We start from the raw sequence: 25837 nt of genomic DNA on the forward strand, positions 1-25837 counted from the left end.
GGTAGAAAGGCGCTAATCAACATTTTAAAGGAATTTGGACTCGACAATAAAACTACAGGTTTTATTAAAGGAACTTTAATAAACTCAACATCCAAAGTAAAATTTTTGGGGAACTGTCAAAACCTTTTGAAATAAAATTAGGTATATGACAGGGAGATGGTTTACCATCCCTATTTTTAACTGTGCTTTAGGGAAGGTAGTGAGATAAAGGAGAAAATCCACCAACATTAAGTGTGTTCAACCACGAAGAAACCCAAATAAAATCACCACAGACTGTCTAGCTTTTGTAAATGATATACCATTATGTACTGAGTCACTGGATAATGCTAAAGAACAAATCATGGAACTACAGAAACAAGCAGACAAAATAGCACTAAAAATATGATTTGAAAAAACACATTTTATGAGAAATATCTGTGATGCCCCTCTGAATCTTAAAATTTATGACACCACAACAAATAAAACAAATTGTTTTTAACATCTAGAATAATGGATAACAAGCAACACAAAAGAAAAAAAGCCACAGAAAATAGAGTACATAAAATGAAAAAGGCATTCCAAATGACAAGAAAATATGTAACAAAGGAACTTTGTTCTGGAACACAAGTAACATTAATGTTGAATACAAATTAAGATCAAACAGAGAGCTCTATTTGAAAATGGAAAAGCTAACTAATGTAATGAGGAAAAGAAGACTACAGTTTTATGGCCACATATACCGCACGAGTAATACCAGACTAACGATGTAGATCTTTAGTTTACTAAGCAGCTACAACTCCAAACCCATACGGTTGACCGAAATTGACAAAGATATGGAAAAACACAAGAATTAGAACTGACGTAATAGATAACAGAGTACTTTTGAGAAAAGCAATATAAAAACAGGATTTCAAGAAAGAGAGAGATCTGCAAAAAAAGGAAGTGGACCTTGGAATAAAAAGAAAGACTATCTCAAAGGATGAAGGAAGTCTGGGAGTAACGAGTATTAAACACAAAGAAGCAAAAACGAAGTTGATTTATCGTGACCTCCGAAGGGTTATTGGAATAATCAAATAAAGTGTTATAAATGATGAGTGAGCCATTTACAAAGCGTTGTGACGATAGTCTAGAATGGGTTAGTGAGAATTTAGCTTTCAAACATGGAATATGTACTGATGTTTGGAACTGTGTGTCTACGGGATCAGTGAACAATACCACCTCTGATACCATGCTCGAAATATTGTAATTGCTCACTATCAGTAATAAGTTGTCAACTTTCTTTAGTCGTTTTCAGTAACTTGTGCCGTGCCAAGCTCGGTGATGTTACGTAATCAGTGGGATCTAGATCGTATGTCTTAAGACAGAGTGAGCAGAAGTTTTCAAACAGAATGCCTAGAAGTGATACGTCGCTTTAAAGTATAAGTTGTAGTATTCACCCAAAGTCTTGCATTTATAAGAGCTCCACACATTGCGTTGTCTTTGATAATCCCGTTCTTTGATTGCTCGGCAAGCTTTCAGAGGCCTCAATCGACGGTAGCTGTTTCTCCGACAAAACAGATCTGCCTGTTTCATGCTCGTCGTAAAATAAGCCCCTCTTTTTGATGCAATTAAACTTCTCACAGTAAGCGAGATACGTGCTTGTTATCTTTAACCCTTCGAGCTCCAAATATCTGACTCTCTTTTCCAGTTAGCATGCCAGAAAATTGAAGGAATCTACAAAGCTAAATTTCATGTCGCTGCGATAGACCACTGTGATAGATTTTATGGATGTTTGTGTAATTCCATATTCCAGCAGTACAAACAGTTGTTTAAGAAACCACTCCATGTAGTCTGCACCTTGGTATAGAAAAATATTCATCACTATAACTGCAGTGTGCATATTAATCTATGCCACACGGTTTATGCAAATGTTCCTGATAGGAATACGACCAAGACTTAGTGATACGTCTGCAACCAGCAAACCAATGTGCATTCTGTATTAGTATAAATCAAGATAGGCAGTCTCAGTCTAGTGGTAAAACTCATTTTTCATTATATTGATGAAAAACTTTAAATAACCATTGTAATTGCATTTTAGGTACAAAACGTTGAATATGAAAATGCAAATATTTTAGATCGTATACTTTTTCAGTGAATATTCAGTCATTCCTTGTACTGCACAGACACTGCAAAACCATTTGTAAGTTTAAAAAATTGTATGAAATTTTTTTATAGTGAATTTCATATGTAGCCCATATTTTTTTGTGTTCTAGTTTTCATTCCTACTGCCTCAACAATTTCTTTCCGCACAATATTAGCGAGTGTCTACCGCTCTCTCAGTTGTGCTGCATCTTATAAGGATAGCTGAGACATGCAGAGACAACTCATTCGGCATTCAGGCATCCTCTGCCTCGCAACAGCACGGGTAAACTGTAGTCTGTGTCGAAAAAATTGAGAGATCGGAATACTTAGTTTTTATCTACATGTGACACAAGAAATGTTGATGTATTTTTTTTATGTTGTGAGTGATGGAATCACATGTCTGTTTAAGGATTACTGTACTTGATGAATTAGATACAGAGATAAGTTTGTGAGAGAGAAGAAATGATTACTTCCGTGTGGTCTCATTGGTATATGACTGTGAGAGAGAGGGCAATGATTACTATGCATGACGAAGATCAGCTACATCTACATGGCTATCCTGCAATTCACAATTAAGTGTCTGGCAAAATGTTCATCGAAGCACCATCCAGCTATTTCTCTACCATTCCACTCTCAAACTGCGTGCAGGATAAACGAACACAGTTCTTTCCGTGCTGGCTCTGATTTTTCTTATTTTCTTACAACTGTCATTTCTCCCTATGTATGTGGTCGCCAACAAAATATTTTCGCATTCGGAGGAGAAAGTTGGCGGGTGAAATTGCATGAGAAAATCCTGCCGCAAAGAAAATAGGCTTTGTCTTAATGACTGGCACCCTTTTTCGCGTATCATATCCGTGGCATTCTCTCTTCTACTTCGCGAAATACAAAAGGAGCTATTCTTCTTCGAACATTTTCGATGTCCTCGGTCAATGCTACGTGATGCGGGTCGCACACTGCGCAGCAATACTCCAGAAGAGGGTGAACTATCGTAGTGTGGGCAGTCTCTTTAGTAGTCTTGTAGAGTTATCTAAGTGTTCTGCCAAAAAACCATAGTATTTCGTTCGCTCTCTCCACAACGTTATCTATGCGACTGTTCCAATTTAAGTTAGTCGTAATTGTAATCCCTAACAATTTACTTGAATTCACAGCCTTTCACTTTGTATTATTTATCGTGAATCCGAAATTTATCAGATTTCTTTCGGCAATCATATGGATGACTTCCACTTTTCATTGTTTATAGTCAATTGCCACATTTCGCACAATACAGCTATCTTGTGTAAATCAGTCTGCAATTGATTTTAATAATCTTATGACTTTACAAGCCGGTAAATGACATGATCGTCTAGGAACAACCGAAGAAAGCTGCACAGATTGTCTCCTAATCCGTTTATATACATCAGAAACAGCAGAGGTCCTATAGTACTTCCTTGGGGAACGCCAGATTTTACTTGTGTTGTACTCGACGACATTTACTACGAACTATGAACTTTCTGACATGAAATTACGAATCCAGTAGCACAACTAAGCTGATACTCTGTAGGCATACAGATTGATTAGAAGTCGCTTGTGAGGAACGATGTGAAAAGCCTTCTGGAAATCTAGAAACATGAAATCAGTTGGACATTTCAACTCGATAGCGCCTGTGAGGAACGATGTCAAAAGCCTTCTGTATCACGGCGTAAAGTCAAGCGCCGGCACGCCAGTCGGGAAAGACAAAGAAGAGAATACGGCGAGATCAGCCAATGCCACGATGACCGGACCTCCCTCCAGGACGCCAACGCGACAGCAGCGGCCCCTATGTCAAGAGGACATAAGCGCCGTGTCCGACTAGAGAGGGCCGAGCTCAATAGCTGCTTCAAGATCAGCGACTTGGATAGCAGCGTCAACGCTAGTCGCTTCGCTTGTACTCGCCGTGTATCAAGGACTTGGGATTGATTATTTCGTATGTCGCCCTTTGTTTGCGACACATCTGCGTAATTGCCAAAGTTAAGTATTGCATATTTTCTTATTGTAATAAAACTCATTAATACGACTTATTCGATTGTTTGTCTAGCGAACCGAGGATGCAGGCTTACTATACACTACATATTTGGCTGCCATAGATTTTGTTTTGTCATGGCCTTTTGTGTTTTGCTATCGCCTTAATTCTACCTTGTCTTTTCTTTTCAGGGGTGTTCGGATGTTTTAACAGTGTTTCTTTCAATTCAGTGTTTTCAGGTGGGCGTTGCAGAGCATTTCTTTGCTTGTGTGCTTATCTTACTTGCTTGCATTGTCTGTTTACAGCATTTTCCTATTCCAAAATGAGCAACCCACCTCTCCCACCCCCTGCTCAGGCGCCTCAGATGCAAGTGATAGATGCATCGCAGCTAACACAGATGTTTCACTTTCAGACGCAGCAGACCGCATCCCTTCTAAACACAGTACAGCAGTTGTTGGCGAACCAAGCCACTAACGCTCAGCAAAATGCAACAACTGTAGCTCCGAGTGCTATACCTCCTTTTCGCCAGTTTAACGAAAAAGAAGAGGAATGCCTCGAGTATTTGCAACAGTATGAAGCCCACAGCACTGTTCACAACATATCAGGTACTGTGAAACTACTAGGTGAACCGCTCCACACCCACACCGACATGATGACCAACTCAAATGGTCTACTGCCCTCTCTGCATAAGGGTTAGTTTTCACTAATACAAGGTGTTGCAGGCTGTGGGTACTGCGATGTTTGCGCACATCTGGTTAAAGTTAACCATTAATATGCGCCCATCTGGAGATAGATTGGGTCGAAAGTCGAGAGAAGGGTAGTGGTTTGAAGGGCAAAGGGGAAAAAATGCCAAAGCAAGCGCCAAGGGAAAAAAAACATCTGCGATAGGGAGGTCGGGTAATAAGAGCAGTAGTGGAATCTTGCTGACTGCGATAGGTCATGCAAGGATGGGTTAAGTTAGCAGTGGGTATCATGCAAGCAGATGCCTAGTGAAGCCGTATGTTCGTCGTAAGAGATCAGTCCGTGACGGTACTGCAGCACGGTGTACTGCTGTTCAGATTGTGAGAGCCCCCTGCCGCGCTGCGTCAGTGGTGACTTGGCGCGGGGAAGGACCATGTCGCCCATCGGTGTCTGGTGGACGAGCGTCGAAGCCAAGCGCTCGGAGATTGGTGGTCGCGTAGCGGCACCACTCCTCACTCGTTGGTTGCGCTGACAAGCTCTGTGAGGGCCGCGGCTGTGTCTCGCCTGTGTAGCAGACGACGTAGCCCACTCGCCGAAGTGGAGCTGCTCGGAACCGATGGGCTTCGGCGTTGTTGCGGCGGCTGCCGTCTTCCTCTTCGGTGTGTCAGCCGCAGTGTGTCCTTCTGCCGGCTGCTCCATATGGGGAGCGGCGGCAGGTGTCATCTCTTCGTTTGTGGCGTCCCCACGGATGTCGTGCACCATCTGCGAGCGTAGTAGCCGCAGTTGGCTGCATGCCTCCTCCATCTCTGCAGTCAGGGTGGCCTTAAAAGCTGCCCTGTCTGCGTCCACGGCGGCTTTGAAGGCCGCAATCACCTCCTCCGCCGCAGCCGCCAGCATGGCGCGCATCTCCTACACTTGTGGCGCCTTCTGTGCTACTGTCGGCGGCCGGTCCCCGGCGCCACTCTCACTGGCGCAATATTCCGGCCACCTGTTGGCAGTGGGAGCTGTCTTCTCTCCTTCCGGTTGTGTCTTCGTTCGGTGGCGCTTACGGCGATGTCGCCATGTCTTCTCGGTTTGCGCCTTGTCTCCAGCGTGGTCGTCACTGGCGAAAGCTGGGCAGCCACGCCAGTTTGCCACATGTGACCCGCCGCAGCGAGCACAAGTTGGCGCCTCTTCTCGTCGTCTGTTACAGGCCCGGGTGTTGTGAGCGCAGGCGCACTTTACGCACCGCGGCGAGTTCCGCCAGTATTGTGCCACGTGCCCTTCAGCTTGACACCTGAAGCCCTGTGGCTTAGGGTCCATGCCTAGGTGGAGAGCTTCGGCGGTCACAGGAAAGCCTAAGAGCTTCCTTATTCCGAAGATGCCACTGCCATCCGTCGCAGTTCCCACTGCGACGGTGTACATCGGCTTAGTAGTTGCATCCCCTCTTTGACCGTCTTTTCACCACAGATCCAAGGCAGCCCTCTGATCAGGGCCTTGGACTGCTTCTCGCGTTGTTTCGGCGCGGTCGTCTTCTCCACAGTATGTGGATCAACAATTTGGACTGCCACAGCGCCCTTCAGTGCGCGGTAATCGGCCACGCTCGCTGCCTGCAGCTGGGAGATGGCGTCTGAGTCAAGGGACTCTACGCCTACTTCTTCCCTGTAGCATCTGGCTATGACATCATACATCTCAGCCCATGACCCTCTACTGCACTGAATGTACAGTGGGCGACAGTTGTATGACGTTCGTCGCGCTTCCGTTTCGCATACCTGATGGGTTGCGGTGTCGAAGGCTTCTTCTCTGTGTCTGACTTCTTCTTCTGCCAGTTTCTGTCCATTGCGAGTCGCGAGGACACGATAATTTTGCTGTGTCGTGATAACGACGCACGACAATTTGCTTAGCGTCACGCCACAGTCCAAGCACAGCTTCACAGATCTTCTTCTGGTCAAGCACAGGTAGCGCGCAACTCTTCAAGGTTGTAAAATCTCTTAACTAACTATTACGACCAACAAGTGAATTGTAACTGATTTGCAGGCTATGACGACGACATGCAAATTCAAATGTGCATGTGGTGCTTTATATTCAGATGTTATGTTGCGTGATGCGACCACGTACAGTGTACCCGATGTCAGATTCATAGAACAGATTTTGAAACAGTCAGTTCCATCATTTCGGCACTTACAAGGGAACCTCCCCATCGCACCCCCCTCAGATTTAGTTATAAGTTGGCACAGGGATAGGCCTTGAAAAACTGTACACAGGTCAATCGAGAAAACAGGAAGAAGTTGTGTGGAACTATGAAAAAAACAAGCAAAATATACAAACTGAGCAGTCCATGCGCAAGGTAGGCAACATCAAGGAGTGTGTTAGCTTACGAGCGCCGTGGTCCCGTGGTTAGCGTGAGCAGCTGCGAAGCGACTGGACCTGGGTTCAACTCTTCTCTCGAGTAAAAAGTTTAATTTTTTATTTTCAGATAATTATCAAAGTTCAGGCACTCACACATAATCAACTTCGCTCTCCAAAATTCCAGGACATGTTCAGATTTGCTTGGACATATACAGGATTTGACGGTGTACGCACGGAAACATTTGAAAATGTAAAAAACGTATGTTTTGACAGACCACAGGGAAAACTGTGCGACTGTGAAACTGTTCCATTCATTTGATGTAGTTTATTTGACAAACTCTTATGTTTTCATCACTTTTTTGGGAGTGATTATCACATCCACAAGAAAACCTAAATCGGGTAAGGTAGAAGAATCTTTTTACCCATTCACCCAAGTGTGCAAGTTAGGGGGGGTCGACAACATATTCCTGTCATGTGACGCACATGCCGTCACCGGTGTCGTAAAGAATATATCAGACGAGTTTTCCTGTGGAGGAATCGGTTGACCTATGACCTTGCGATCAAATGTTTTCGGTTCTTATTGGGGAGGCACGTCCTTTCGTCTACTATACGGTTTTGCGGTGCGGTCGCAAACCACAGACACTAAACTTATTACAGTGAACAGAGACGTCAATGAATGAACGGACAGATCGTAACTTTGCGAAAATAAAGAAAGTAAAATTTTCACTCGAGGGAGGACTCGAACGAAGGACTTTTCAATCAGCCGTTGGTCACTCTAACCACGAGACCACGGCTCGCATCAGCGTACATTGTTCTTTATGTTGTCTATCATGGACTACTCATTTTGTATATTTTGCTTATTTTTTCATAGTTCCACACAACTTCTTCCTGTTTTCTCCATTGATCTGTGTTCAGTTTTTCAAGGCCTATCCACTGTGTCCATTTATAACTAAATCTGAGGGGGCTGCGATGGGGAGGTTCCCTTGTTAGTACAAATTCTAGATTAGTATAATTCAGGTACTGTACCGGCCGATAAATTTGAGCAGTCGCCAATTTGTCGAGTTGACTTGTCCCTTGCTCACAACGGTCCAGTAGGCAGCAACAGCATCTGTGCACCAAGCCACATAAACGGCTCTACAAACAGGTGAAAAGAATTAAGTCATGCCCTCAGTGCAATTCACGGCACAAACACCAAGTCTGCCCGTCCAGACAAGCACAGTGTTATGCTTGTGTGAAGAAACGTCACATACAGTGCGTATGTTTGCAACGGTACAAACATAAGAATTCTGCACACTCACAGAATTCTCGTCACAAGGTCCATGTAAGCTGCCCATGTAAGCCAGGTGACGCCGGCTAAACTACGAATGGATTCATTAAAGGTCTATCAGGAAGATAAAATACCGGCAGGTACAGGGGAGGTAGTTTGGGTTTCGATAAATACGGACTTATCAAAGGAGACGTTGTACATGGTGGGGCCACTCTCGAGTAATGAGGAGTTGGATAATGCACACTGTTTTGTGAGGAGGAGTTTAGCTCACGCAAGTTGTGCGGAAGGAGATTATAGAGTTCCTGTAAGTATAGGTAACTTCGGCAGAGCGGATTTTAGCTTGTCGAAAGGGTTGTTGTTAGCCACGTTGGGGGTTTTTGATGAAGATGACCTCGATAGGGGGAATTTAGAGGATAGCTATAAGCAAAATGTCTATGCAGCGCAATTGAAGGGAAAATTACAGCATTTGCAGGGAGGAATTATTATTGACATTTGGCGATTTATTCGGAACGGAAGGTAGGTTACCGGCAACACCGATGACAAAGCATCATATACAAACGGAGGGTAATACACCAGTGTTTAGGAAACCATATTGGATAGCACGTTAAATGCAACCGCTACTAGAGGAGTTTATAGAACAACAACTACAGGATGGAATCACAGAGCATAGCGATAGTCGATATTTAAGCGATGTAGTTCTCGTACCTAAGAAGTCGGTGGATGGTACAAGAAAATGTAGGTTTTGTTGTGATTATAGGTTTCTGAGTGCGAAAACCATTTCGGACTCATATGCGATTCCGAATATCACGGACGCATTGGACAGTCTGGGACAATGTAAGTATTTTACGACGATGGATTTACGGAGTGGATACCATCAGTTGGACGTAGTGCCAGAGGATAGGGCAAAGATAGCTTTTACTGTTCCTGGGGGACACTATCAGTATATACGTTTGCCGTTCGGGTTGAAGAATGCACTGGAAACTTATCATCGATCATTAGATGGGATTTTAAGGGGACTGAAACCAAAGACATGTATGGTTTACCTAGATGACATTATAGTATTTTCTAAGGATATACTAGGCCATGTAACGCGTTTAAGATAAGTCTTTAGAAGATTGCAGGTGACATGGTTAACATTAAGTTTAGAAAAATGTAATTGTGCGCAGACGCATGTCAAATATTTAGGTCATGTGATTAGTGAACAAGGGGTTCAAACCGATCCTCGGTTAACAGAGGCAGTTAAAAATTTTCCGACACCACGTACAACGAAGCAATTACAATCGTATATTGGGCTATGTTCATATTATCGTAAATTTGTAAAAGAGTTTGCTAAAATAGCCGAGCCGTTAACAAAGCTTTTAAAGAAAGGGGTTAGATTTCAATTGACGGAGGAATGTCAGGAAGCTTTCGATGAATTAAAAATGAGATTAGTTTCTGGTCCGGTTGTAAGTAGGCTGTTTATGTTTTCTTATTGGCAACATTACGTAGCGCTCAATATGAAAATCACTGGCTGTGCTGTGTGCAGTCTGTGGCTGCTTTGCATTGTTGTAATACTCGCCATTGTAGTGTTAGGCAGCTGGCTGTGAACAGCACGTAGCGTTGCGCAGTTGGAGGTGAACCGCCAGCAGTGGTGGATGTGGGGAGAGAGATGGCGGAGTTTTGAAATTTGTCATGAACTGCTATATTTATATATGATGATATCAAGGTAAATATATTGTTTGTTCTCTATTAATATCTTTCATTTGCTAACTATCCCTATCAGTAGTTAGTGCCTTCCATAGTTTGAATCTTTTATTTAGCTGGCAGTAGTGGCGCTCGCTGTATTGAAGTAGCTTGAGCAGCGAAGATTTTTGTGAGGTAAGTGATTTGTGAAAGGTATAGTTTAATGTTAGTCAGGGCCATTCTTTTGTAGGGAATTTTGAAAGTCAGATTGCGTTGCGCTAACAAAATATTGTGTGTCAGTTTAAGCACAGTCGTGTATAATTGTTGAAAGGGGACGTTTCATATGTCGACCCTTAGCCTAGGATACCTCACTGGAATCTTCTGATTTTTTCTTGTAGTTTGTGTATTTAGTGTAGCTTTTGTTTATTGCTAGCGCGTAATTGTAGAGAGAATCTCCTTTGTAGTTGTAGCCTTTCATTGTTGTACAGTAAAACAGTTGTGGCATGCATGTAGATTTGCACCAAGTATTTCGCAGCTACGCTTGCAATTAACTAGATATTATTTTCAGTGCTATGTTAATGTGTTCTCCTATTTTTGCACTTCAAATTGTGCTTTTCTGTGTTATCGTGTGAAATATTGTGCCAATTATGGCGTGTGAAAAACGTAACACTAGGCTCCAAACTAAACTGAGAAATAATAGTGACGACGAGCGTAGCTTATCAGCGCCGTCGAGTAATGAATTTACTAATGTTCAAAGTAGTAATTTGGTAACTGTGCACAGGGAAATGGAGCGGGCGTCAAACAATGGCGTGGACAGTGAAACAATTAGTGAAGAGGGAAGCATTATCGATCGATCGGTCGGCAATAGCTCGCCTCAGGAAGCCGAAATGACACGACATGATCTCGCAAATACTGTAGATTCAGGTTCTGGATCCTCACCGTTTTCTCAAATAAGTCAAGACACATTTTCTGCTTGTCAAAATGTGAATGTTTCCTGTGCAAATTCACTGCCGAAAAGCACTGAGGAACATGTTTCAGACACCAATGCATTGTTATTACAATTAATACAACAAATGGGACAAACACAGCAAAAGCTTCAAACGTTAGACACAATGGAACAAAATCTTAAAAAGTTAGACTCATTGGAACAAACTCTTGAACAAACACGTGAAGATTTAACTACTGAGTTACATAACACTGAATCGAAATGTCAGAAAGTCTGTAATGACGTAAAAACACAAATTTGTGAGCATTTTCAACCTATTTTTTCGCGGCATGAAAATGCATTACAGAATCACGAAGCAGCCATAAAAAAAATGCAAACTATTGTTCATGAAAATCATGAGACCTTGCAAGCAAAATTTGACTCAGTTGCATCTATCGATTCGGTTACGCAACTTGCAAAAACTCAGGAAAACTTAAAGGACACAGTAGATACTCTGAAACTTGGTTCAGAAAAACACACTGAGGAAATAAGTACACTATCGGAGAAAGTAGCCGAACTTTCGGATCAGTTCACTAATTTATCTACAAAGGTAGATGATGATCTGAATGACACAACACCTGTAGCCTTCACGGACACTGAAGAGTATGAACAAATTAGAAAATTCAAACAGAATCAAAATCAAATCAATACACAGTACAAAAGAGAAATCCGGGAAGTACAAGATCAGCTGACACAGGTAATACAAGAATTACGTATTTCAGAGGATACTCGCGCCCCAATACGGGAAGAGGGACACAGAAATACGGAACAGCCTCAAAATAATAACACAGGGCATTTCGGAAGTTATGAAAGAAATTGGCAATGTGCACCGAATTTTGAGATGGAACGGCCGACACGACCTAACAATGACCGATATGCGACTCGCCGACATGATGATTTTGACTATAAGCTGTTCATTACTACACGTAAATTCAAAACATTTAAGAATTCTGGCAACGACATTCATCCTCAAGCATGGCTCCATCAATTCTCGCATTGTGTTCCTCCCAACTGGTCGTTAGAACACAGATTAGAATTTATGTGTGGCTACTTGGAGAATGAACCAGCTGTAAGAATGCGATCGGTAATTCACGATTGCCACAGTGAAGGAGAGTTTTACCATGCCTTCCTCTCAGCATATTGGTCTCAAGCCACACAAGACCGAGTAAAACATGGCATCATAATGATGAAACATTTCGAACAATCTGAATTTTCCAGTCTTGTGAAATATTTTGAAGACATGTTGCACAAGAATCAGTATCTTTCAAACCCATACAGCCCCTCAGAACTCATCCGCATTTCCTTAATCAAATTACCTGAACATTTACGACATATTATTTAGGCAGGACGTTGCAAAGACGACATTGAAGCTTTTCAGGGGCTCTTACAAGAACTGGAAATTGACACTGACATTCGCGGAACGCGAAAACAGGAGCACAACAATTACAGGTCACATCCGTCACAATTCCGCGATGACAGAAATAATAACTGGACACGACAAGGCTATTCTCACAACACAAATCGTGACCAAAACAGAAACCACCCATATGACAACCACTGGCAGAGTAATACTTGCTACAGAGAAAGATCGCATTTTCGTAGTAATGACCACCACAGAAACAATCAGAGAAACAGACAATATGGGAACCAAAACAATTATTATCAAGGGAGGCAGAATAACTTCAGACGCAACAGTTCGGCGCAGAGTTACGATTCAGGGAGAAATTCTCCACCACATGACCGACAAACAAGAAACTATGTAAACTACCGACATAACGACAGACCTGAATTTCATCAGAACTGGCGGGATTCTAACAGAGCTGGGCCCTCTCGGCAAGGCGAATTTGTAGAAGTTAGGTCTCCTAATCCCAATAACAAGGCGCGCCAACAAAGAGACAGACAATGACTCGCGCCGCAGGCACCCACGTGCGCCGGCTGGCTCGGAGAAAAATAACATAGATGCTAACCTTGAGAAAAATTCCAGTATTCCTTACCGACGTATACCGTATGATAATTGCGTTCAAGTTGAAACTCTGTGCACCAGGAAGAGTAAAGGTTTACACCAGATTTCACATGTAAAACCGTTTATTGAAAGATAATCTACTTTTTAACTTTGTCTTTGCCATAAAACTTTTCACTTCACATTTCTAGTATGCTTTGTCAGACTTAAGAAACTGTTAACATGCAACAATGTTTGAAGTTAAATATCCAGTCAAGAACCAAGAGAACTTATTGAAACAGAAATGACGAATGCATTGTTATAGTGAACAGACGTCACAGTGTTATTGTGTGTGTACATTCTTGCTTGTTAGTTGCACGATTATGGAACGACTATAAGGCTTACATACTTAGAACATTTACCAGTACTGCTAATGAGATTTTAATGCAACATTTTGGTTTACTTGAAAATATATTCTGGATTTAAAGTACTTTCTGTGAGATACCAGACGACACAGTGGTTAGTTTATGTGACAGCTACACGATTTTATCACGACGCTACTAATGAGTGACAATTTACAATGTTGCTTTTGCAGTGTTTCTGTTTTATATCTGCACAGTTTTCTATTTTATTCTGGAAAGTAAAACAGGTTTTAGTAGTAAATTTTGTGGTATAGCTACAATGAGACTGCCTTTTCCATAGCACAACAATACGTTACAGCACAGTACTTTCCTCATCACGGCAATAAGCGTAATAACTAAGACATTTATACGCAAAGCATTTCACTTTTGTGTATTATGAGGTAAGTACATTGACTTCTGCAGAACTTAGCTTTCGGAGGACGATAACTACGACACTTCCACAGAGATTATGTTGCGACAAGATGCACAGTTTAGCGCTACAGTACACGCATTTGAGTGATTAATCTTATACTTAAAACACTTATTTTTAAAGATTTTTTTAATTACAAAGAAAGTTTTCCGTGATACATTTTATTCCATTGCTGTAATTTGTAACACCTAGGAGTATAATTACATTTATCCTCAGGGGGGTACATGCTTACTTTGTGTACCATGTGTGTGGCAACCACAAGGAACCCTAGCTAATATGGTATTTGCTTATACAACTTTACACATCGGTACCATATTTCTCTAACACACAAATTACACAGCTATCTGATCATTTAACTGAGAGATAAACATTTTTTTACTACATCAGTGACACATGTTTACGCAATACACCGTTGGATAACTTCACACTTACGAAATTGTATTTTGTCTGTACTGTGTGAACTCTTCATATTTTTTCGGAACCATTGTGATACTATGAGAGCTTTGAATGATGTATTTGGTATGGATTCATGATTTTTAAAGTACGTTTGAGGCACATGACACTTTTGACATGAGCAGAGAATTTTTTTAATTATTGGAGGAAGCTACGACGATTTTGAGATTTGACTGAGGTGTTATGATGTTATTTTTACGACGACGATGTGTATTATGCTGCTGAGGTACGTTTATGATTAATAGGCTGAGGCTATATGAGTTATTTGATTATGCTTCATATTTATAATGACGAAATATTGACGAGTGTCGATGGATACGTATATGTGTAATAAGGTAAGGAGTAATGAATAGTGGGTAGGGACTCTTGACTTGTGAAACAGGATGTTGGAAACCAAGAATCGTACTTTAAGAGTTATGAAATGTGTGTAAATGCGTGAATGTATCACAATGCCGGCGAAAATTTTTTTGGGCACTTATATTTATAGGATTTTGTTTCTACAGATTTGCAACGCTAATTCTTGACCTGTGAAATATTTTTATGTGAGACTGTCACTGTAGCGGAAACTGCTGTCGTAAATATTTCCGTAAGAACGTTAAGTGACCACCTGCACGTAATGCGTCGCGGGCACCCACCTGGGCGACAGCCGCCCGAAAAAAAAAAAAAAAAAAAGCCATTAGCCTTTCAGCGGCACAGGTAGAAAAAAAAAAGGGGAGGCCATTGTCCGTGCTACTGACATTTCCTTGTTGAAAGCATACTGTGGAGCTTGTAATTCATGATATTTACTGATATGCCTAATGAAATGACGAGAAATATTTTTACATCTGCACACCTGATTACGACAAGCGTCTTTCTACGAGAGTTGAGAGAATTTCTACTAACTTATGAAATGTCACATGACTACTGAATGATACTTTTATGCTTTGCTTTTCATAGTTGCTTATTTCATTTGATATCTGGTTTCCAGCGGTGTTGCAGCATTGCTTTTATAAAATGAAATGCATTTACTAATGTGAACACTTTCTGTCAACAGATCTATTAAATAATTATTTTATGATCCACATTCTTTAAAAAAAGGAGCACTTGGAAAGGAAAGAACAATAACAAGGAACTAGTAACAGTAACACATAATTTTCTTTTCAAGTACATGGTAATATTTCTTTTACAATAAGTTGTTGTGGTGCACCACTTTAATTACTTAGACATTAAGATGTGATTATACATTTCCCTTATCTGCATTGTTATCTTTAGTGTACTATTTTTTCTGCTTGAGCTATGTCATTTTTAGGTATAAGTTACTGCTGTTTGCCAGGCGTAGTGTTACTGAATTTGACTTTGTGTTACTCTGCTAAGCCAATTTTACTACTCATTTATTTTTCTTGTTGCTGCACATTGGCTCATATTAGTTGTAATGTTGCATTGCTTGGTAATTTAGATTTACTGTAGCTTGCTTTGCAATTTTCCATTTTTTTGGTCATTGTTGTTTGTGTTACTTATTTTGTGCTGCTGCATTGCCTCGTTCCTTAGTTTAGCATCTGAGCTCAGTAGATTTAAGTTAGCTTCAGAGGGGGTAGCCTCTAAGAGAATGAGTTTCGATGAATTGGAAGAAATGCATTGAGAAGTTATACGAAAAAAAGTACAGAAAACAGGTTTAGGTAGGATTTTCTTGGAAATAAATGTTGAGGTAAGAAATGTGTGAACATATAAATACAGAAAGCATGCTTAGATAGAATTTTTTTTGGTGGAAACAAAGGATGAAATAAGAGGAAAGATATATGAAGTTTTGGGTTGGACTGCAGTACCACATGTTACACTGAAAACGAACCCTGTCCTTTCCTATTGGTGTTATCCCACTATGTGTTTGTGTACCCTTGTGTATTTGTTTTCTTCCTGTCTCTGTGTAATTTCATAGAATTTTTTTCTTCTTTTAATATTAAGCTACATTCACTATGATGAGGAATACTGTTATCCTCAAATATAATTGGCATTAATAATATGTTATTTACCTTATAAATATGCTTACACATTATTTATGCTGTTTTGTTTTCATGCTCATGTGTGAAGTTGATGTTTCGAAAGTGATTCTGATCTTTTATTTTTGTACTCATGTCATAATTCCTGTAACACTGATGTATATGTTTATTTCTATTCTTTTGTAAAGCCTGTACTACAAATGTTATCTGTATTGTTATGTTCTTTAATGATGTATTTTGTACCTTTGTAATTGTATTTTCATGTTATAAAATTGTAATTGACACCAGTTCATCTTATTATTAACTTGTAAGTTACATTTCACTGCACACGTTTCTGTTGGTCATAGTATATGGACAATATGTGAAAAGTAGGGACTGTTAGTGTTTGCACGTGTGTTACTAATTCAGCAAGGGACTGGATAACAGCATTGCCGGTTCTAAGGACAATTCCAAAAACTTTGTGAGTGCACAAGTGGTGGTTTATGGACTTCCTATATTCTCCACAAGACTCTTCGATGGTGAATGTGCACCTGCACAATCGCAACAGATGGCTGCTGGCCATCTCTACAAGGACTACAGTGGGTCTGCATCTATGATGACCCACCAACACCATTATTTCTACAAGGACTGCAGTGGGTCTGCACCTCTGGTGGCCCATCAATACCACAATCTCTACCAGGACTACAGTGGGTCTGCTCTGTGATGACCTACCTACCAATACTCTTCAAAATTTCGACTGACTCTGCTGTGGGTTTGCTCTGTTGTGGCACATTACCTGTATGCATGTCAAGAGTCAGCACTGTCTTTCCGTTGGAAGGACAACACTACTTCTTCAAGACTGCATGGAAATCCACTACTTCTGTGTGCATTTTCTTTTACTGCTCAGACTTTGAGAAAAACTCTGCATTTTTACTGTGATGAACAATCTGGACTGTCTTTATGGACTGTGAGAAATTTTTAGCTTTTGACCAACATTGTATCAATAAGTGTATGCATTTGATTTCTTTGTTATTGTAATTATGAAAATTTTTTTTCAAATCTGTATTGGCCACTGCCCAATCCAATTTGTAAAATTTTTTGTGGGGAGCATGGGGGCTATGTAAGTAGGCTGTTTATGTTTTCTTATTGGCAACATTACGTAGCGCTCAATATGAAAATCACTGGCTGTGCTGTGTGCAGTCTGTGGCTGCTTTGCATTGTTGTAATACTCGCCATTGTAGTGTTAGGCAGCTGGCTGTGAACAGCACGTAGCGTTGCGCAGTTGGAGGTGAGCCGCCAGCAGTGGTGGATGTGGGGAGAGAGATGGCGGAGTTTTGAAATTTGTTATGAACTGCTATATTTATATATGATGATATCAAGGTAAATATATTGTTTGTTCTCTATTAATATCTTTCATTTGCTAACTATCCCTATCAGTAGTTAGTGCCTTCCATAGTTTGAATCTTTTATTTAGCTGGCAGTAGTGGCGCTCGCTGTATTGCAGTAGCTTGAGCAGCGAAGATTTTTGTGAGGTAAGTGATTTGTGAAAGGTATAGTTTAATGTTAGTCAGGGCCATTCTTTTGTAGGGAATTTTGAAAGTCAGATTGCGTTGCGCTAACAAAATATTGTGTGTCAGTTTAAGCACAGTCATGTAGAATTGTTCGAAAGGGGACGTTTCACGGTGTTGGTGTTTCCGAATTTTGAAGAAGACCTCATCTTGTCATGCGACGCTTCAAATGGCGCAGTAGGATGTGTTTTGGGGCAAATTGTGAATGGACACGAGCATCCGGTGGCGTATGATTCTAGACAGTTAAACAGGGCAGAGCGGAATTATTCCACAACGGAAAAGGAGATGTTGGATAAATGGAGTCACGTATTTTCGTTGTTACCTTTATGGCAGGAGGTTTAAGGTCGTGATAGATCATGCAACGTTGAGATAGGTACTGGGACTCAAGAATCCTTCTAGTCGATGAACACGGTGGGCTCTAAAATTAAGTGAATTTGACTTTGAAGTAATTCATAAGCCAGGGAAGAAACAGGGGAATATAGATGCATTAAGTCGCAAGTTAGACGCATTAGAACTAATGGGTAAGAGTGTCGCGGAATGGCAAACGGCACAACCAGAGTTCCAGGGTTGCAGAAATCAACCACATTTCATTGTGGAGGGAAATTTTGTTGTGTAGAGTTACCAGATGCAGACCACAGGTAGTGTTGCCAAAGAGTTTGACAGAGGAAGCCTTAAAGCAGACCCATGATCATGTGCTCTCGGGACATGGTGGTCATCGAGCAACGGGAAGACGAGTAGCAGAACGATTTTGGTGGCGCACTCGGAGAAGGGATGTGGAACAATACGTAGCAAATTGTGTGCCGTGTGCGCAGCGAGCAGATGCGACACTCGCAAGAATTCCATTGCAATAGTTACCAGAGGCCTCAAAACCATTCGAGTTTATCGGGCTCGATATTGGCGGGCCATACAACAAAACACCGACAGAGAATCGTTACGTTTCAACTACAATTGATCACTTTTCGTGGTTTATAGCCATGGTCGTAATACCAGACCAACAGGCAAGTACGGTAGCACAAGCTTTAGTCAATAACTGGTTATTGAAGTTTGGGGTGCCTGATAGCATAATTACGGATCAGGGAACGAAATTCATGTCCGAATTAATGTCACAGTTGTGTCGTTTATTGAGAATTAAAAAAATTATGGACCAGTCTATTTCATCCGCAGGTGAATGGGAGAATAGAGCGAGTACATAGGACAATTTTCAAAATGCTAAGTTATTATGTGAATGAAAACCATGATAACTAGGACGTTTATCATCCATAAGCGGCATCGAGTTATAACACTAAAATACATTCGGGAGTCGAAATGTCACCATTCGAGGTGGTCTATGGAAGAAAGATGCCATCGCTATTTGACGTGCTATGTCCGAAATCGGGAGCTAAAGGGGACGCAGTGAGGGAATTTGTACGGACAATACGGGAAATCTGGAAGAGGGTACAGAAGGCCAATACGAAAGCGTTAGAGAGGCAGGAAGAACCGAATAAGCGCTTGAGACGTTTAAGACAGTACGGGGTAGGTCAATGGGTAATAATCACGAATCCATATACACCTAAGGGAAAGACGAAAAAATTCTTGACAATTTACCACAGACCATACCAGGTCGTGGAGATGACTTCGCATGTGAATGTTAAAGTGCAGCTGCCAACAAAAACATCCATTTTCCACGTGAGTAGAGAAAAGCCTTTTAAAGGAATGGTGGAGAGATTACCTCAGTTAACAAGGAAGTGACCCGATTGCAGAGGCTAGGAGAAGCAAAGAGAAAAATGGTTCAAATGGCTCTGAGCACACTGGGACTAAACTTCTGAGGTCATCAGTCCCCTAGAACTTATAACTACTTAAACCTCACTAACCTAAGGACATCACACACATACATGCCCGAGGCAGGATTCGAACCTGCGACCGTAGCGGTCGCGAAGCAAACAGAAGGAGAAGGTCTCAGGGGAAGAACAACAGCGGACGCGTAACGTTCCGTATGCGTTACGGTCACAGAAGGAGTACATTATTGTGTGTGTAATATTGTATGGCATGTTTACATTTTGTGTTTTAGTATCAAGGAATAATTTGCGTTTTTTGTATATGTGTGTGTGTTTTTTCCTCCCCCTTTTTTTCACGTTTTGGTGGGTCCGATAATAGTTACGTTTTTCTTGTTTGTTGTTTTAGCTTTGTCATTGTATGGGGGAGACTGTTTTTTTTTTTCAGGGAATTCGATAGGGGCAGAGTGAACAGTCGGGAATTTTTGAGGATGTCGTACGATGTTGTGGTAACTTTTAGAGGAAAAGAGGTGGTACACGCACTTTTCGTTCCATTTCTTCCCAGGGTCACAACGTATATGGACGTGCAGAATGTTAGCCAGGGGAATGCTGATCTGTGGTCACAGCAGTGGAGCCGGGCATCAATGGATAACGGTCCAGACCTTGCAGTCGTGGGTACTGTATTGCGGCAGCCAGATATCTTAGTAACAAGGGTCGTTACGAACAACAATAGAGGTATGGAAGATCGGGAATGAAGTACGAAAATTACAGTAATTATTTTCGGAATTATATACCGAGGGAAAAAGGAATCACATATCGAAAGGAGTACAAGGGAAGTATCAAGAATTACAGTAGACTTACAATAAACTTAGGCAGCAATTCTCTCGTTTAGTGGAGAGTGTGCCATAGGCGGTAACTAGGCGCAAGAGGGGATGGATAAATGCAGGGGGAAATATATTGAAAACTGTGTTTAGTACAGTGGATGACGATAATGTCCGAGCATTGAATCAATCGGTAATGCACGTGGAACAAGGGGTCAGTGAGGTTAGAGGAATTGTAGAGTGGCACACAACACGCTTGTCAAGCCTAGAAACGAGGGTCTTGTATAAAACCAAGCTCGTACGAACCTTAGCGGAGGAGTTGACTCGATTCGCGGGAGAGACACAGAAAATTATAAATAGCGATTTAGAGATGCTGCAGAAACGATTAAACATATTGGATGGTAAGCTGGCTATTGCCAGGTTGCTCAGGGCATTAACAGACCGATTAAGTGACGCACGTACAGAAGTTACGATGTTACAGGAAGCAGCATATCATGCGGTAAACGGGCATCTTGGTCCAGTGTTAATCTCGCCAGACGATCTTTTCAGAGGATTACAATTAGCGAAGAGGCAATTTTCATCAGATATAGAACATCTAGTGGAGGTAACACGGGCCGCTTCACCAATATTCCTTCATGTATCGTTGGTACAGGTGAGAACGGATGGGGCGTGAGTTTACATCGACGTCAATTTGTCAGTAGTCGGAGTTGACTCACGTTATGAGTGTTACACTATTCATCCACAACCAGTGAAACGGAAAATCGGTAAATGGGTGCAGATTAGGACGCGAGACGCACTTTTTATTTCGGCGAACAGAGAAGCTCACAGAGTACTACAATTGTCGGACTTGAAGAACTGTACGCAAGGACGAGTGATTATTTGCCCTAATCGACCAGTTTTTTCGGATAATACTAAATGTGAAGTTGGATTATTCCTGAGGATTACGAATGGCTCAGATTGTGAGAGAGAGGTGTTATCGACACATTCCTACTTCCAGAAGGTAGGGAGGCATTGGTTATATTCGGTATTTACGCGGATATGGGTGATGGTCACTTGTTATACCAGAGAGCGGATATAATAAGGAGGTTGCAACTGTGGCAGAGTGGAATAATTATAAATGGTACGGTTTGTGAGATTGTGGGGGAGTATTTCCGTCTTTCAGCATCACGTACGGGTGAAACAGCTTTAACTTTGTCACAGGGAACGTTGTTTTATCTGTGAGGTGTTCTGGAGATTTTATCAGAGCAGAGTGTGACATATTTAAACTCCACGTAAGACCCAGAGTTTGTCCAAAAGTTGCATTCCTTTATTAATGCACAGGAAGGATCTACCACGGTTAATAAGGTATTGGAACACGTTCGAACGTTGCAACAGCATCGGAGCACCAGGATAATGACAGTGAGCATTTCAGCCACAGGGTGTGCCATTTTTCTACTTTTCTTGAGTATTGCTTTGTGGAGAATGTGGAAACGTGCACCAGTGGAGGAGGTGCCAACACATCAGTTGCCTACAGCACGGGTAACCAGTGTAAACAATGTATAGGTGTACAGTTAATGTTTTGATGTTCTCATTAGTTTTAGTCTGTGGAATGTAAGTTTTGTGAACAAGGTATGTTTATGCAGCCACAGGCCACGTTTGTTTTATCTTGATTTGAACTAATATTGTTGAAAGGAGGGAGGTGTGCTGCGCTAGTGTCAGTCCTAGTCGAGGGAAAGAGAAATTTTATCAAAATTCAGTGAAGGCGCAGTTGGGCGATGAAATCTGGGGCCGCTGGCAGAGCGTGGTAACAGTCGACAGCCAGTGGGCCTGGCAAGGTAAACGTGGCACTCGCGAGCGCGGAGCTCCGATGTCAGTATTGCACGCACGATTTGAGTGGAGCAACAACGAGGCAGGAAACCGCAACGTTGCTTTAAGATACTGCGATGTATGAGGCGGGGCACTAGGCCAGAGCCAACAGTGGCGATTTGTAAGTGGCTGACACGTGGGGATTTATCCCTGCCATAATTTCTGTCTCTCTCTGGCACTACGTCAGATGCGAGGGAGAAACCAATATAAATAGACGGGTAATTTTAGCTTGGGACAGAGTGTGCCAGGTCAGTCGAGTGTCGGGATGGACCTGTGCTGGTCTTTGCTCATAGGGGCCAGCCTGGCAGCAATGTTATAAGTATTCTCCATAAACTTGTACTTTGTTTCTATGTACTTGTTCGGGCTATATGTTGCCTCTGGGGACACAACACCGGGGCAGGATGAAAGAGCAGCCTGGATCTTGGAAATCGCACGGTCTGCTATCTGCATCGGGTCCAGGAGGGGCTCGGTTCCACTCGAGTCTACAGGCCACGTCCAGTTCCCACCTGGCATACCGGGGTCGGGGCGAGTCGCACACTGATGGAGGCGCGACAGCACTGCAGCAGCACCAGAGACGGTGGTGGGTGTTGCCATCCGGCAAGCACCACTAGCGGCAAGTTGTGGCACAGTATCCAGGAGGGCGCAAGTTCGAGGCCGGTCCTATTCTGGGAGCAGCAACGGCCCAAGGGTCACGGGTGATCAGTACACCTACCTTCTTCCCATGGTCAGACAGAGCAGGCCAAACGGGGCAGAGGGCGGCGAGGACCACGGAATTGTAGCTGTGTACGGAATCGCGGGCAGCAGCGTGTCGCAATTCGCAACGCATCGGCGGGCGGCGACAAGGAGAGCACGGCCGACTTCCAGCAGAGCGGCCTTGATGACGACAGCAGTGGCGTCGGTATACAAGGAATCTGCTGGGCCGGCTGGACATGCGGGACAGCGCGCAGACGGCACGCCGACACTACGCTTTACCCATGGAGTACTGTAAATTATCGGAATAAACAAATGTTACCGAATACCGCTGTATCACTCTGCACTGGCCCTTGACGCTCTTGAACTTGCTCAGCTTCCTGACGAAGTACGGCACGGTGGTTCCCAGCGTTAGCTCTGCCAACTGGAGTCTCGATTTCGACCCCTTATCCCGCAACAAATGTAAAGAATACAAAACGCAAACAAATGCATCGTGCATAGACATAGACAATCGTCTTCGTTTTTTCCATCCTGTCGGATTTGCAGACATATTCTGACAACTGATTAATGGGTTTGGTATGGGGTGTGACCATCTCTGGCAGCAATACAGGCCTGACGGTGCATGCTGTGAATGATGTCGTCGATCTTATGTCGAGCCAATAACGCCTATTCTTCCTGCAGAGCTGTTCACAAGTCTTGCAGAGTGGTTTTTGGATGCTTCCGCGATGCAGTCCGTCTCCCTAGGGTATCCCAGACACGGTCTATGGGATTTAAATTGAGAGGTGGCATGAGCCCTCTCTCTTATATCTATCTTACTCTGAGTAATTCGATTTTCCTCTCTAATTGTATGCGGTGAAAAGTCGCTATTCCTTCACAAGCACCGAGCGAGGTGGCGGAGTGGTTAGACACTGGACTCGCATTCGGGAGGACGACGGTTCAATCCCACATCCGGCCATCCTGATTTAGGTTTCCCGTGATTTTCCTAAATCGCTCCAGGCAAATGCCGGGATGGTTCCTTTGAAAGGGCACGGCCGAATTCCTTCCCCATCCTTCCCTAATCCGATGAGACCGATGACCTCGCTGTCTGGTCTCCTTCCCAAAACAACCCAACCCAACCCAACCTTCACACGCGGACTTTCCACGCAGCATCTCTCGTCACCCGGGTGGTCCGGTGACAGACAGGTTCTGCTGAACTTGAAAGGGTTAAGCCGACAGGTGTGAGGGAGTCGAGTGGATGCTTTCCAGACGCCGACATTGTCATAAGAGCGGGAGCGGTATGCCCACAGGGGTCTGACGGAGCGGCTGGGCTAGAGATTCCGTTACTTCGCAGAAACTTACTGAAAACACTTTCTGGCGGGCTACCAGCGAGGCGTGGGAATGACAGGCAAATTCCCGCGTTTTCTGCAAGGTCATAACTGTGATTGGCTGGCTCAGGGGATAGCACTGTGACGTAGCAAAATCGGCGCAGAAATTGGCGCCAAGTATCTCCATTGGTGAAATAGTAGTGCGTCGGCAATAGATTGGAATTTTCCGCCCGTTTTCGAGTTGCTGATTTGAACGTTTAACCACGGCCACTTTCGTGAGGGCGGGAATGTTCTGTGTTCAGCTTGTACAGGTGCTCTTGAGAGAGTCGGCTCTCTCCTTTCGCTAGGAGTAGGTCACAAGACTGAGCTCTCGCTGCTCTGGACAGCCTGCCCTCCGTTGGCTGTCTAATATACTTTCATCTAATTGTAACTGTTTGACGAAGTTGCTGAAGTTTCGACTTCAACGTAACTTTCCGAGTACAGTTGGCAATTGAGCGTTCTGCGTACAAGTGACCTATGTAGTCCGTCTTGAGAAGTTTTGGCTAAAGTTCATCTACATCTACATCTACATTGATACTCCGCAAGCCACCCAACGGTGTGTGGCGGAGGGCACTTTACGTGCCACTGTCATTACCTCCCTTTCCTGTTCCAGTCGCGTATGGTTCGCGGGAAGAACGCCTGTCTGAAAGCCTCCGTGCGCGCTCTAATCTCTCTAATTTTACATTCGTGATCTCCTCGGGAGGTATAAGTAGGGGGAAGCAATATATTCGATACCTCATCCAGAAACGCACCCTCTCGAAACCTGGCGAGCAAGCTACACCGCGATGCAGAGCGCCTCTCTTGCAGAGTCTGCCACTTGAGTTTATTAAACATCTCCGTAACGCTATCACGGTTACCAAATAACCCTGTGACGAAACGCACCGCTCTTCTTTGGATCTTCTCTATCTCCTCCGTCAGACCGATCTGGTACGGATCCCACACTGATGAGCAATACTCAAGTATAGGTCGAACGAGTGTTTTGTAAGCCATCTCCTTTGTTGATGGACTACATTTTCTAAGCACTCCCCCAATGAATCTCAACCTGGTACCCGCCTTACCAACAATTAATTTTATATGATCATTGCACTTCAAATCGTTCCGCACGCATACTCCCAGATATTTTACAGAAGTAACTGCTACCAGTGTGTGTTCCGCTATCATATAATCATACAATAAAGGATCCTTCTTTCTATGTATTCGCAATACATTACATTTGTCTATGTTAAGGGTCAGTTGCCACTCCCTGCACCAAGTGCCTATCCGCTGCAGATCTTCCTGCATTTCGCTATAATTTTCTAATGGTGCAACTTCTCTGTATACTACAGCATCATCCGCTGTTTTCGAGTTACTGTGTGACTTCGCTTGTTAAAATCACTCACTGTACCGTCAGTGATTGTGTAGCGAGCCTTCTTCTTCTCCCTCAGAGGCGAATTTGTGTTGCTTGGAAGTCTTTAGCCTGGAACAACCAGACCAGGATAATTTGTTTCGGGCTATACTCACGACATTGTCACCACCACGACGGGAATCGAAGCAAGCAGCCATCGCCTCCGGTATGCCAGATCGTTTCCTTGCAGTTAAGAAGACAGCTTGTTAATGTATGTCCACAGCACCGGCAGATTAGGGCATTTTACTAGGTGATAATC

This window comes from Schistocerca americana, chromosome X, assembly GCF_021461395.2.
Source record: "Schistocerca americana isolate TAMUIC-IGC-003095 chromosome X, iqSchAmer2.1, whole genome shotgun sequence".
Classification (NCBI taxonomy): domain Eukaryota; kingdom Metazoa; phylum Arthropoda; class Insecta; order Orthoptera; family Acrididae; genus Schistocerca; species Schistocerca americana.